Below are 15,578 nucleotides of genomic sequence, written 5' to 3'. Positions count from 1 at the left end.
CAATCTGCTTCGCCGTCCTCTAGGAACTCTGACCCAAGGACCCCATACCTACAGGAGAAAGGAGGCTTGCATTCCTACTGCAACCAAAGCACAGTTTTTCCTGGTACACTGCAGGGCTTTAAAATAGGCTTAGGCCTGATAGCATACATAGAACTTTCCAAGAATGAGGGCGTTCGATACATGCAGAACACCCTGTGAAGAAAAGTTGATTCAGCAAGGGACAAGGGTGTAGCTAGAGTCTCTTTTGACTTGTTAGAAATCAGAAGGTGTTCGGCTGCATGTTCACTGGAAAAGAACACCTGAGAGCACAAACCTTGCTTTCCCAGTTGAAAAGCTCTATCCACGCTGCACTGAAGATACCTAAATAACACTGTTTTTGACTGGCCTCTAGTCACTGCAGGCAGCCCTCTGGAAAGAAAAGGAGTTTTCTCTAAGGAAACACGGTGCTTCCATAGCATGGGTGGGAGCTCCTCCTGTCATGCTCTAGAGCTACAGGGAAACTTGACGTGAGTACTTGCCTCAAGCTAAGGCCTGAAAAGCCCTCCTGAAGCGAAAGCGCTTAGCAGTTTCCATTAGGTCGTATTCGCAGTTCTGCTCTAATTTAATGTTTCTTCACTTTTCCTGACACTAGGCACCCTCGTGTAGGCACCCTTTTTCATGCAAATACAGTGAGTACCAGCAGTCTCCTTTGCCCTTCCAGGACACATCCAGATATAAAAGCCTTTCCCAGTAACTCTACGTATTCAGAGTGTAGGGCAACTCGCTGCACCCTTCCTTAAGAAGCTAGGTGGACTCAGATCTTCAACAGCTCCAGGGATTCTGTTCTCGCACGTCCTACATGCCATGGAAGTCTGCCTCATTGCCCTCATTAGAGCTACACTAAAAAACGCAATCTGCTTCGCCTTCCTTCTAGAAACTCGTACCCAAGGACCCCATAGCTACAGGATAAAGGAGGCTTGCATTACTACTGCAACCAAAGCACAGTTTTTCCTGGTACACTGCAGGACTTTACAATAGGGTTAGGCCCGATAGCATACATAGAACGTTCCAAGGATGAAGGAGTTCGATACATGCAGAACACCCTGTGAAGAAAAGTTGATACAGCAAGGGACCAGGGTGTAGCTAGAGTCTCTTTTGACTTGTTAGAAATCAGAAGGTGTTCGGCTGCATGTTCACTGGAAAAGTACACCTGATGGCACAAACCTTGCGTTTCCATTTGAAAAGCTCTATCCATGCTGCACTGAAGATACCTAAATAACACTGTTTTTGACTGGCCTCTAGTCACTGCAGGCAGCCCTCTGGAAAGAAAAGGAGTTTTCTCTAAGAAAACACGGTGCTTCCATAGCATGGGTGGGAGCTCCTCCTGTCATGCTCTAGAGCTACAGGGAAACTTGACGTGAGTACTTGCCTCAAGCTAAGGCCTGAAAAGCCCTGCTGAAGCGAAAGCGCTTAGCTGTTTCCATTAGGTCGTATTCGCAGTTCTGCTCTACTTTAACGTTTCTTCACTTTTCCTGACACTAGGCACCCTCGTGTAGGCACCCTTTTTCTTGCAAATACAGTGAGTACCAGCAGTCTCCTTTGCCCTTCCAGGACACATCCAGACATAAAAGCCTTTCCCAGTAACTCTACGTATTCAGAGTGTAGAGCAACTCGCTGCACCCTTCCTTAAGAAGCTAGGTGGACTCAGCTCTTCCACAGCTCCAGGGATTCTGTTCTCGCACGTCCTACATGCCATGGAAGTCTGCCTCATTGCCCTCATTGGACCTACACTAAAAAAAGCAATCAGCTTCGCCTTCCTTCTAGGAACTCTTACCCAAGGACACCATACCTACAGGTTAAAGAGGCTTGCATTCCTACTGGAACCAAAGCAAATATTTTCCTGTTACACTGCAGGACTTTAGAATAGGGTTAGGCCCGAGAGCATACATAGAACGTTCCAAGGATGAGGGAGTTCGATACATGCAGAACACCCTGTGAAGAAAAGTTGATTCAGCAAGGGACAAGTGTGTAGCTAGAGTCTCTTTTGACTTGTTAGAAATCAGAAGGTGTTCGGCTGCATGTTCACTGGAAAAGAACACCTGAGAGCACAAACCTTGCGTTTCCATTTTAAAACCTCTATCCACGCTGCACTGAAGATACCTAAATAACACTGTTTTTGACTGGCCTCTAGTCACTGCAGGCAGCCCTCTGGAAAGAAAAGGAGTTTTCTCTAAGGAAACACGGTGCTTCCATAGCATGGGTGGGAGCTCCTCCTGTCATGCTCTAGAGCTACAGGGAAACTTGACGTGAGTACTTGCCTCAAGCTAAGGCCTGAAAAGCCCTGCTGAAGCGAAAGTGCTTAACAGTTTCCATTAGGTCGTATTCGCAGTTCTGCTATACTTTAACGTTTCTTCACTTTTCTAGACACTAGGCACCCTCGTGTAGGCACCCTTTTGCCTACAAATACAGTGAGTACCAGCAGGCTCCTCTGCCCTTCTAAGAAACATCCAGGCCTAGTAGCCTTTCCCAGTCAGTCAATGTATTCAGAGGGTAGGGCAAAACACTGCACTCTTCCTTGGTAAAGCTAGATGTCCCCAGCGCTCCAACAGCTCCAGGGATTCTGTTCTCTCACGTCCTACATGCCATGGAAGTCTGCCTCATTGCCCTCATTGGAGCTACACTAAAAAACGCAATCTGCTTCGCCTTCCTTCTAGAAACTCTTACCCAAGGACCCCATACCTACAGGATAAAGGAGGCTTGCATTCCTACTGGAACCAAAGCAAAGTTTTTCCTGTTACACTGCAGGACTTTACAATAGGGTTAGGCCCGATAGCATACATAGAACGTTCCAAGGATGAAGGAGTTCGATACATGCAGAACACCCTGTGAAGAAAAGTTGATACAGCAAGGGACCAGGGTGTAGCTAGAGTCTCTTTTGACTTGTTAGAAATCAGAAGGTGTTCGGCTGCATGTTCATTGGAAAAGAACACCTGATGGCACAAACTTTGCGTTTCCATTTTAAAAGCTCTATCCATGCTGCATTGAAGATACCTAAATAACACTGTTTTTGACTGGCCTCTAGTCACTGCAGGCAGCCCTCTGGAAAGAAAATGAGTTTTCTCTAAGAAAACACGGTGCTTCCATAGCATGGGTGGGAGCTCCTCCTGTCATGCTCTAGAGCTACAGGGAAACTTGACGTGAGTACTTGCCTCAAGCTAAGGCCTGAAAAGCCCTGCTGAAGCGAAAGCGCTTAGCAGTTTCCATTAGGTCGTATTCGCAGTTCTGCTCTGCTTTAACGTTTCTTCACTTTTCCTGACACTAGGCACCCTCGTGTAGGCACCCTTTTTCTTGCAAATACAGTGAGTACCAGCAGTCTCCTTTCCCCTTCCAGGACACATCCAGACATAAAAGCCTTTCCCAGTAACTCTACGTATTCAGAGTGTAGGGCAACTCGCTGCACCCTTCCTTAAGAAGCTAGGTGGACTCAGCTCTTCAACAGCTCCAGGGATTCTGTTCTCGCACGTCCTACATGCCATGGAAGTCTGCCTCATTGCCCTCATTGGACCTACACTAAGAAACACAATCTGCTTCGCCGTCCTCTAGGAACTCTGACCCAAGGACCCCATACCTACAGGAGAAAGGAGGCTTGCATTCCTACTGCAACCAAAGCACAGTTTTTCCTGGTACACTGCAGGGCTTTAAAATAGGCTTAGGCCTGATAGCATACATAGAACTTTCCAAGAATGAGGGCGTTCGATACATGCAGAACACCCTGTGAAGAAAAGTTGATTCAGCAAGGGACAAGGGTGTAGCTAGAGTCTCTTTTGACTTGTTAGAAATCAGAAGGTGTTCGGCTGCATGTTCACTGGAAAAGAACACCTGAGAGCACAAACCTTGCTTTCCCAGTTGAAAAGCTCTATCCACGCTGCACTGAAGATACCTAAATAACACTGTTTTTGACTGGCCTCTAGTCACTGCAGGCAGCCCTCTGGAAAGAAAAGGAGTTTTCTCTAAGGAAACACGGTGCTTCCATAGCATGGGTGGGAGCTCCTCCTGTCATGCTCTAGAGCTACAGGGAAACTTGACGTGAGTACTTGCCTCAAGCTAAGGCCTGAAAAGCCCTCCTGAAGCGAAAGCGCTTAGCAGTTTCCATTAGGTCGTATTCGCAGTTCTGCTCTACTTTAACGTTTCTTCACTTTTCCTGACACTAGGCACCCTCGTGTAGGCACCCTTTTTCATGCAAATACAGTGAGTACCAGCAGTCTCCTTTGCCCTTCCAGGACACATCCAGATATAAAAGCCTTTCCCAGTAACTCTACGTATTCAGAGTGTAGGGCAACTCGCTGCACCCTTCCTTAAGAAGCTAGGTGGACTCAGATCTTCAACAGCTCCAGGGATTCTGTTCTCGCACGTCCTACATGCCATGGAAGTCTGCCTCATTGCCCTCATTAGAGCTACACTAAAAAACGCAATCTGCTTCGCCTTCCTTCTAGAAACTCGTACCCAAGGACCCCATAGCTACAGGATAAAGGAGGCTTGCATTACTACTGCAACCAAAGCACAGTTTTTCCTGGTACACTGCAGGACTTTACAATAGGGTTAGGCCCGATAGCATACATAGAACGTTCCAAGGATGAAGGAGTTCGATACATGCAGAACACCCTGTGAAGAAAAGTTGATACAGCAAGGGACCAGGGTGTAGCTAGAGTCTCTTTTGACTTGTTAGAAATCAGAAGGTGTTCGGCTGCATGTTCACTGGAAAAGTACACCTGATGGCACAAACCTTGCGTTTCCATTTGAAAAGCTCTATCCATGCTGCACTGAAGATACCTAAATAACACTGTTTTTGACTGGCCTCTAGTCACTGCAGGCAGCCCTCTGGAAAGAAAAGGAGTTTTCTCTAAGAAAACACGGTGCTTCCATAGCATGGGTGGGAGCTCCTCCTGTCATGCTCTAGAGCTACAGGGAAACTTGACGTGAGTACTTGCCTCAAGCTAAGGCCTGAAAAGCCCTGCTGAAGCGAAAGCGCTTAGCTGTTTCCATTAGGTCGTATTCGCAGTTCTGCTCTACTTTAACGTTTCTTCACTTTTCCTGACACTAGGCACCCTCGTGTAGGCACCCTTTTTCTTGCAAATACAGTGAGTACCAGCAGTCTCCTTTGCCCTTCCAGGACACATCCAGACATAAAAGCCTTTCCCAGTAACTCTACGTATTCAGAGTGTAGAGCAACTCGCTGCACCCTTCCTTAAGAAGCTAGGTGGACTCAGCTCTTCCACAGCTCCAGGGATTCTGTTCTCGCACGTCCTACATGCCATGGAAGTCTGCCTCATTGCCCTCATTGGACCTACACTAAAAAAAGCAATCAGCTTCGCCTTCCTTCTAGGAACTCTTACCCAAGGACACCATACCTACAGGTTAAAGAGGCTTGCATTCCTACTGGAACCAAAGCAAATATTTTCCTGTTACACTGCAGGACTTTAGAATAGGGTTAGGCCCGAGAGCATACATAGAACGTTCCAAGGATGAGGGAGTTCGATACATGCAGAACACCCTGTGAAGAAAAGTTGATTCAGCAAGGGACAAGTGTGTAGCTAGAGTCTCTTTTGACTTGTTAGAAATCAGAAGGTGTTCGGCTGCATGTTCACTGGAAAAGAACACCTGAGAGCACAAACCTTGCGTTTCCATTTTAAAACCTCTATCCACGCTGCACTGAAGATACCTAAATAACACTGTTTTTGACTGGCCTCTAGTCACTGCAGGCAGCCCTCTGGAAAGAAAAGGAGTTTTCTCTAAGGAAACACGGTGCTTCCATAGCATGGGTGGGAGCTCCTCCTGTCATGCTCTAGAGCTACAGGGAAACTTGACGTGAGTACTTGCCTCAAGCTAAGGCCTGAAAAGCCCTGCTGAAGCGAAAGTGCTTAACAGTTTCCATTAGGTCGTATTCGCAGTTCTGCTATACTTTAACGTTTCTTCACTTTTCTAGACACTAGGCACCCTCGTGTAGGCACCCTTTTGCCTACAAATACAGTGAGTACCAGCAGGCTCCTCTGCCCTTCTAAGAAACATCCAGGCCTAGTAGCCTTTCCCAGTCAGTCAATGTATTCAGAGGGTAGGGCAAAACACTGCACTCTTCCTTGGTAAAGCTAGATGTCCCCAGCGCTCCAACAGCTCCAGGGATTCTGTTCTCTCACGTCCTACATGCCATGGAAGTCTGCCTCATTGCCCTCATTGGAGCTACACTAAAAAACGCAATCTGCTTCGCCTTCCTTCTAGAAACTCTTACCCAAGGACCCCATACCTACAGGATAAAGGAGGCTTGCATTCCTACTGGAACCAAAGCAAAGTTTTTCCTGTTACACTGCAGGACTTTACAATAGGGTTAGGCCCGATAGCATACATAGAACGTTCCAAGGATGAAGGAGTTCGATACATGCAGAACACCCTGTGAAGAAAAGTTGATACAGCAAGGGACCAGGGTGTAGCTAGAGTCTCTTTTGACTTGTTAGAAATCAGAAGGTGTTCGGCTGCATGTTCATTGGAAAAGAACACCTGATGGCACAAACTTTGCGTTTCCATTTTAAAAGCTCTATCCATGCTGCATTGAAGATACCTAAATAACACTGTTTTTGACTGGCCTCTAGTCACTGCAGGCAGCCCTCTGGAAAGAAAATGAGTTTTCTCTAAGAAAACACGGTGCTTCCATAGCATGGGTGGGAGCTCCTCCTGTCATGCTCTAGAGCTACAGGGAAACTTGACGTGAGTACTTGCCTCAAGCTAAGGCCTGAAAAGCCCTGCTGAAGCGAAAGCGCTTAGCAGTTTCCATTAGGTCGTATTCGCAGTTCTGCTCTGCTTTAACGTTTCTTCACTTTTCCTGACACTAGGCACCCTCGTGTAGGCACCCTTTTTCTTGCAAATACAGTGAGTACCAGCAGTCTCCTTTCCCCTTCCAGGACACATCCAGACATAAAAGCCTTTCCCAGTAACTCTACGTATTCAGAGTGTAGGGCAACTCGCTGCACCCTTCCTTAAGAAGCTAGGTGGACTCAGCTCTTCAACAGCTCCAGGGATTCTGTTCTCGCACGTCCTACATGCCATGGAAGTCTGCCTCATTGCCCTCATTGGACCTACACTAAGAAACACAATCTGCTTCGCCGTCCTCTAGGAACTCTGACCCAAGGACCCCATACCTACAGGAGAAAGGAGGCTTGCATTCCTACTGCAACCAAAGCACAGTTTTTCCTGGTACACTGCAGGGCTTTAAAATAGGCTTAGGCCTGATAGCATACATAGAACTTTCCAAGAATGAGGGCGTTCGATACATGCAGAACACCCTGTGAAGAAAAGTTGATTCAGCAAGGGACAAGGGTGTAGCTAGAGTCTCTTTTGACTTGTTAGAAATCAGAAGGTGTTCGGCTGCATGTTCACTGGAAAAGAACACCTGAGAGCACAAACCTTGCTTTCCCAGTTGAAAAGCTCTATCCACGCTGCACTGAAGATACCTAAATAACACTGTTTTTGACTGGCCTCTAGTCACTGCAGGCAGCCCTCTGGAAAGAAAAGGAGTTTTCTCTAAGGAAACACGGTGCTTCCATAGCATGGGTGGGAGCTCCTCCTGTCATGCTCTAGAGCTACAGGGAAACTTGACGTGAGTACTTGCCTCAAGCTAAGGCCTGAAAAGCCCTCCTGAAGCGAAAGCGCTTAGCAGTTTCCATTAGGTCGTATTCGCAGTTCTGCTCTACTTTAACGTTTCTTCACTTTTCCTGACACTAGGCACCCTCGTGTAGGCACCCTTTTTCATGCAAATACAGTGAGTACCAGCAGTCTCCTTTGCCCTTCCAGGACACATCCAGACATAAAAGCCTTTCCCAGTAACTCTACGTATTCAGAGTGTAGGGCAACTCGCTGCACCCTTCCTTAAGAAGCTAGGTGGACTCAGATCTTCAACAGCTCCAGGGATTCTGTTCTCGCACGTCCTACATGCCATGGAAGTCTGCCTCATTGCCCTCATTGGACCTACACAAAAAAAGCAATCTGCTTCGCCTTCCTTCTAGGAACTCTTACCCAAGGACACCATACCTACAGGTTAAAGAGGCTTGCATTCCTACTGGAACCAAAGCAAATATTTTCCTGGTACACTGCAGGACTTTAGAATAGGGTTAGGCCCGATAGCATACATAGAACGTTCCAAGGATGAGGGAGTTCGATACATGCAGAACACCCTGTGAAGAAAAGTTGATACAGCAAGGGACCAGGGTGTAGCTAGAGTCTCTTTTGACTTGTTAGAAATCAGAAGGTGTTCGGCTGCATGTTCACTGGAAAAGTACACCTGATGGCACAAACCTTGCGTTTCCATTTGAAAAGCTCTATCCATGCTGCACTGAAGATACCTAAATAACACTGTTTTTGACTGGCCTCTAGTCACTGCAGGCAGCCCTCTGGAAAGAAAAGGAGTTTTCTCTAAGAAAACACGGTGCTTCCATAGCATGGGTGGGAGCTCCTCCTGTCATGCTCTAGAGCTACAGGGAAACTTGACGTGAGTACTTGCCTCAAGCTAAGGCCTGAAAAGCCCTGCTGAAGCGAAAGCGCTTAGCTGTTTCCATTAGGTCGTATTCGCAGTTCTGCTCTACTTTAACGTTTCTTCACTTTTCCTGACACTAGGCACCCTCGTGTAGGCACCCTTTTTCTTGCAAATACAGTGAGTACCAGCAGTCTCCTTTGCCCTTCCAGGACACATCCAGACATAAAAGCCTTTCCCAGTAACTCTACGTATTCAGAGTGTAGAGCAACTCGCTGCACCCTTCCTTAAGAAGCTAGGTGGACTCAGCTCTTCCACAGCTCCAGGGATTCTGTTCTCGCACGTCCTACATGCCATGGAAGTCTGCCTCATTGCCCTCATTGGACCTACACTAAAAAAAGCAATCAGCTTCGCCTTCCTTCTAGGAACTCTTACCCAAGGACACCATACCTACAGGTTAAAGAGGCTTGCATTCCTACTGGAACCAAAGCAAATATTTTCCTGTTACACTGCAGGACTTTAGAATAGGGTTAGGCCCGAGAGCATACATAGAACGTTCCAAGGATGAGGGAGTTCGATACATGCAGAACACCCTGTGAAGAAAAGTTGATTCAGCAAGGGACAAGTGTGTAGCTAGAGTCTCTTTTGACTTGTTAGAAATCAGAAGGTGTTCGGCTGCATGTTCACTGGAAAAGAACACCTGAGAGCACAAACCTTGCGTTTCCATTTTAAAACCTCTATCCACGCTGCACTGAAGATACCTAAATAACACTGTTTTTGACTGGCCTCTAGTCACTGCAGGCAGCCCTCTGGAAAGAAAAGGAGTTTTCTCTAAGGAAACACGGTGCTTCCATAGCATGGGTGGGAGCTCCTCCTGTCATGCTCTAGAGCTACAGGGAAACTTGACGTGAGTACTTGCCTCAAGCTAAGGCCTGAAAAGCCCTGCTGAAGCGAAAGTGCTTAACAATTTCCATTAGGTCGTATTCGCAGTTCTGCTATACTTTAACGTTTCTTCACTTTTCTAGACACTAGGCACCCTCGTGTAGGCACCCTTTTGTCTACAAATACAGTGAGTACCAGCAGGCTCCTCTGCCCTTCTAAGAAACATCCAGGCCTAGTAGCCTTTCCCAGTCAGTCAATGTATTCAGAGGGTAGGGCAAAACACTGCACTCTTCCTTGGTAAAGCTAGATGTCCTCAGCGCTCCAACAGCTCCATGGATTCTGTTCTCTCACGTCCTACATGCCATGGAAGTCTGCCTCATTGCCCTCATTGGAGCTACACTAAAAAACGCAATCTGCTTCGCCTTCCTTCTAGAAACTCTTACCCAAGGACCCCATACCTACAGGATAAAGGAGGCTTGCATTCCTACTGGAACCAAAGCAAAGTTTTTCCTGTTACACTGCAGGACTTTACAATAGGGTTAGGCCCGATAGCATACATAGAACGTTCCAAGGATGAAGGAGTTCGATACATGCAGAACACCCTGTGAAGAAAAGTTGATACAGCAAGGGACCAGGGTGTAGCTAGAGTCTCTTTTGACTTTTTAGAAATCAGAAGGTGTTCGGCTGCATGTTCATTGGAAAAGAAAACCTGATGGCACAAACTTTGCGTTTCCATTTTAAAAGCTCTATCCATGCTGCACTGAAGATACCTAAATAACACTGTTTTTGACTGGCCTCTAGTCACTGCAGGCAGCCCTCTGGAAAGAAAATGAGTTTTCTCTAAGAAAACACGGTGCTTCCATAGCATGGGTGGGAGCTCCTCCTGTCATGCTCTAGAGCTACAGGGAAACTTGACGTGAGTACTTGCCTCAAGCTAAGGCCTGAAAAGCCCTGCTGAAGCGAAAGCGCTTAGCAGTTTCCATTAGGTCGTATTCGCAGTTCTGCTCTGCTTTAACGTTTCTTCACTTTTCCTGACACTAGGCACCCTCGTGTAGGCACCCTTTTTCTTGCAAATACAGTGAGTACCAGCAGTCTCCTTTGCCCTTCCAGGACACATCCAGACATAAAAGCCTTTCCCAGTAACTCTACGTATTCAGAGTGTAGGGCAACTCGCTGCACCCTTCCTTAAGAAGCTAGGTGGACTCAGCTCTTCAACAGCTCCAGGGATTCTGTTCTCGCACGTCCTACATGCCATGGAAGTCTGCCTCATTGCCCTCATTGGACCTACACAAAAAAAGCAATCTGCTTCGCCTTCCTTCTAGGAACTCTTACCCAAGGACACCATACCTACAGGTTAAAGAGGCTTGCATTCCTACTGGAACCAAAGCAAATATTTTCCTGGTACACTGCAGGACTTTAGAATAGGGTTAGGCCCGATAGCATACATAGAACGTTCCAAGGATGAGGGAGTTCGATACATGCAGAACACCCTGTGAAGAAAAGTTGATACAGCAAGGGACCAGGGTGTAGCTAGAGTCTCTTTTGACTTGTTAGAAATCAGAAGGTGTTCGGCTGCATGTTCACTGGAAAAGTACACCTGATGGCACAAACCTTGCGTTTCCATTTGAAAAGCTCTATCCATGCTGCACTGAAGATACCTAAATAACACTGTTTTTGACTGGCCTCTAGTCACTGCAGGCAGCCCTCTGGAAAGAAAAGGAGTTTTCTCTAAGAAAACACGGTGCTTCCATAGCATGGGTGGGAGCTCCTCCTGTCATGCTCTAGAGCTACAGGGAAACTTGACGTGAGTACTTGCCTCAAGCTAAGGCCTGAAAAGCCCTGCTGAAGCGAAAGCGCTTAGCTGTTTCCATTAGGTCGTATTCGCAGTTCTGCTCTACTTTAACGTTTCTTCACTTTTCCTGACACTAGGCACCCTCGTGTAGGCACCCTTTTTCTTGCAAATACAGTGAGTACCAGCAGTCTCCTTTGCCCTTCCAGGACACATCCAGACATAAAAGCCTTTCCCAGTAACTCTACGTATTCAGAGTGTAGAGCAACTCGCTGCACCCTTCCTTAAGAAGCTAGGTGGACTCAGCTCTTCCACAGCTCCAGGGATTCTGTTCTCGCACGTCCTACATGCCATGGAAGTCTGCCTCATTGCCCTCATTGGACCTACACTAAAAAAAGCAATCAGCTTCGCCTTCCTTCTAGGAACTCTTACCCAAGGACACCATACCTACAGGTTAAAGAGGCTTGCATTCCTACTGGAACCAAAGCAAATATTTTCCTGTTACACTGCAGGACTTTAGAATAGGGTTAGGCCCGAGAGCATACATAGAACGTTCCAAGGATGAGGGAGTTCGATACATGCAGAACACCCTGTGAAGAAAAGTTGATTCAGCAAGGGACAAGTGTGTAGCTAGAGTCTCTTTTGACTTGTTAGAAATCAGAAGGTGTTCGGCTGCATGTTCACTGGAAAAGAACACCTGAGAGCACAAACCTTGCGTTTCCATTTTAAAACCTCTATCCACGCTGCACTGAAGATACCTAAATAACACTGTTTTTGACTGGCCTCTAGTCACTGCAGGCAGCCCTCTGGAAAGAAAAGGAGTTTTCTGTAAGGAAACACGGTGCTTCCATAGCATGGGTGGGAGCTCCTCCTGTCATGCTCTAGAGCTACAGGGAAACTTGACGTGAGTACTTGCCTCAAGCTAAGGCCTGAAAAGCCCTGCTGAAGCGAAAGTGCTTAACAATTTCCATTAGGTCGTATTCGCAGTTCTGCTATACTTTAACGTTTCTTCACTTTTCTAGACACTAGGCACCCTCGTGTAGGCACCCTTTTGTCTACAATACAGTGAGTACCAGCAGGCTCCTCTGCCCTTCTAAGAAACATCCAGGCCTAGTAGCCTTTCCCAGTCAGTCAATGTATTCAGAGGGTAGGGCAAAACACTGCACTCTTCCTTGGTAAAGCTAGATGTCCTCAGCGCTCCAACAGCTCCATGGATTCTGTTCTCTCACGTCCTACATGCCATGGAAGTCTGCCTCATTGCCCTCATTGGAGCTACACTAAAAAACGCAATCTGCTTCGCCTTCCTTCTAGAAACTCTTACCCAAGGACCCCATACCTACAGGATAAAGGAGGCTTGCATTCCTACTGGAACCAAAGCAAAGTTTTTCCTGTTACACTGCAGGACTTTACAATAGGGTTAGGCCCGATAGCATACATAGAACGTTCCAAGGATGAAGGAGTTCGATACATGCAGAACACCCTGTGAAGAAAAGTTGATACAGCAAGGGACCAGGGTGTAGCTAGAGTCTCTTTTGACTTGTTAGAAATCAGAAGGTGTTCGGCTGCATGTTCATTGGAAAAGAAAACCTGATGGCACAAACTTTGCGTTTCCATTTTAAAAGCTCTATCCATGCTGCACTGAAGATACCTAAATAACACTGTTTTTGACTGGCCTCTAGTCACTGCAGGCAGCCCTCTGGAAAGAAAATGAGTTTTCTCTAAGAAAACACGGTGCTTCCATAGCATGGGTGGGAGCTCCTCCTGTCATGCTCTAGAGCTACAGGGAAACTTGACGTGAGTACTTGCCTCAAGCTAAGGCCTGAAAAGCCCTGCTGAAGCGAAAGCGCTTAGCAGTTTCCATTAGGTCGTATTCGCAGTTCTGCTCTGCTTTAACGTTTCTTCACTTTTCCTGACACTAGGCACCCTCGTGTAGGCACCCTTTTTCTTGCAAATACAGTGAGTACCAGCAGTCTCCTTTGCCCTTCCAGGACACATCCAGACATAAAAGCCTTTCCCAGTAACTCTACGTATTCAGAGTGTAGGGCAACTCGCTGCACCCTTCCTTAAGAAGCTAGGTGGACTCAGCTCTTCAACAGCTCCAGGGATTCTGTTCTCGCACGTCCTACATGCCATGGAAGTCTGCCTCATTGCCCTCATTGGACCTACACTAAGAAACACAATCTGCTTCGCCGTCCTCTAGGAACTCTGACCCAAGGACCCCATACCTACAGGAGAAAGGAGGCTTGCATTCCTACTGCAACCAAAGCACAGTTTTTCCTGGTACACTGCAGGGCTTTAAAATAGGCTTAGGCCTGATAGCATACATAGAACTTTCCAAGAATGAGGGCGTTCGATACATGCAGAACACCCTGTGAAGAAAAGTTGATTCAGCAAGGGACAAGGGTGTAGCTAGAGTCTCTTTTGACTTGTTAGAAATCAGAAGGTGTTCGGCTGCATGTTCACTGGAAAAGAACACCTGAGAGCACAAACCTTGCTTTCCCAGTTGAAAAGCTCTATCCACGCTGCACTGAAGATACCTAAATAACACTGTTTTTGACTGGCCTCTAGTCACTGCAGGCAGCCCTCTGGAAAGAAAAGGAGTTTTCTCTAAGGAAACACGGTGCTTCCATAGCATGGGTGGGAGCTCCTCCTGTCATGCTCTAGAGCTACAGGGAAACTTGACGTGAGTACTTGCCTCAAGCTAAGGCCTGAAAAGCCCTCCTGAAGCGAAAGCGCTTAGCAGTTTCCATTAGGTCGTATTCGCAGTTCTGCTCTACTTTAACGTTTCTTCACTTTTCCTGACACTAGGCACCCTCGTGTAGGCACCCTTTTTCATGCAAATACAGTGAGTACCAGCAGTCTCCTTTGCCCTTCCAGGACACATCCAGACATAAAAGCCTTTCCCAGTAACTCTACGTATTCAGAGTGTAGGGCAACTCGCTGCACCCTTCCTTAAGAAGCTAGGTGGACTCAGATCTTCAACAGCTCCAGGGATTCTGTTCTCGCACGTCCTACATGCCATGGAAGTCTGCCTCATTGCCCTCATTGGACCTACACAAAAAAAGCAATCTGCTTCGCCTTCCTTCTAGGAACTCTTACCTAAGGACACCATACCTACAGGTTAAAGAGGCTTGCATTCCTACTGGAACCAAAGCAAATATTTTCCTGTTACACTGCATGACTTTAGAATAGGGTTAGGCCCGATAGCATACATAGAACGTTCCAAGGATGAGGGAGTTCGATACATGCAGAACACCCTGTGAAGAAAAGTTGATTCAGCAAGGGACAAGTGTGTAGCTAGAGTCTCTTTTGACTTGTTAGAAATCAGAAGGTGTTCGGCTGCATGTTCACTGGAAAAGAACACCTGAGAGCACAAACCTTGCGTTTCCATTTTAAAACCTCTATCCAGGCTGCACTGAAGATACCTAAATAACACTGTTTTTGACTGGCCTCTAGTCACTGCAGGCAGCCCTCTGGAAAGAAAAGGAGTTTTCTCTAAGGAAACACGGTGCTTCCATAGCATGGGTGGGAGCTCCTCCTGTCATGCTCTAGAGCTACAGGGAAACTTGACGTGAGTACTTGCCTCAAGCTAAGGCCTGAAAAGCCCTGCTGAAGCGAAAGTGCTTAACAGTTTCCATTAGGTCGTATTCGCAGTTCTGCTATACTTTAACGTTTCTTCACTTTTCTAGACACTAGGCACCCTCCTGTAGGCACCCTTTTTCTTGCAAATACAGTGAGTACCAGCAGTCTCCTTTGCCCTTCCAGGACACATCCAGACATAAAAGCCTTTCCCAGTATCTCTACGTATTCAGAGTGTAGGGCAACTCGCTGCACCCTTCCTTAAGAAGCTAGGTGGACTCAGCTCTTCAACAGCTCCAGGGATTCTGTTCTCGCACGTCCTACATGCCATGGAAGTCTGCCTCATTGTCCTCATTGGACCTAAACTAAGAAACACAATCTGCTTCGCCGTCCTCTAGGAACTCTGACCCAAGGACCCCATACCTACAGGAGAAAGGAGGCTTGCATTCCTACTGCAACCAAAGCACAGTTTTTCCTGGTACACTGCAGGGCTTGAAAATAGGCTTAGGCCTGATAGCATACATAGAACTTTCCAAGAATGAGGGCGTTCGATACATGTAGAACACCCTGTGAAGAAAAGTTGATTCAGCAAGGGACAAGGGTGTAGCTAGAGTCTCGTTTGACTTGTAAGAATTCAGAAGGGTTTTGGCTGCATGTTCACCGGAATAGAAGACCTGATGGCACAAGCCTTGCTTTCCCATTTTAAATCACTATCCATGCTAGCCTGAAGATCCCTAAATAACACTGTTTTTGACTGGCCTCTAGTCACTGCAGGCAGCCCTCTGGAAAGAAAAGGAGTTTTCTCTAAGAAAACACGGTTCTTCCATAGCATGG

This window comes from Eschrichtius robustus, chromosome 21 (genome assembly GCF_028021215.1).
Source record: "Eschrichtius robustus isolate mEscRob2 chromosome 21, mEscRob2.pri, whole genome shotgun sequence".
Taxonomy (NCBI): Eukaryota; Metazoa; Chordata; class Mammalia; order Artiodactyla; family Eschrichtiidae; genus Eschrichtius; species Eschrichtius robustus.
This window is presented reverse-complemented; position numbering follows the sequence as displayed.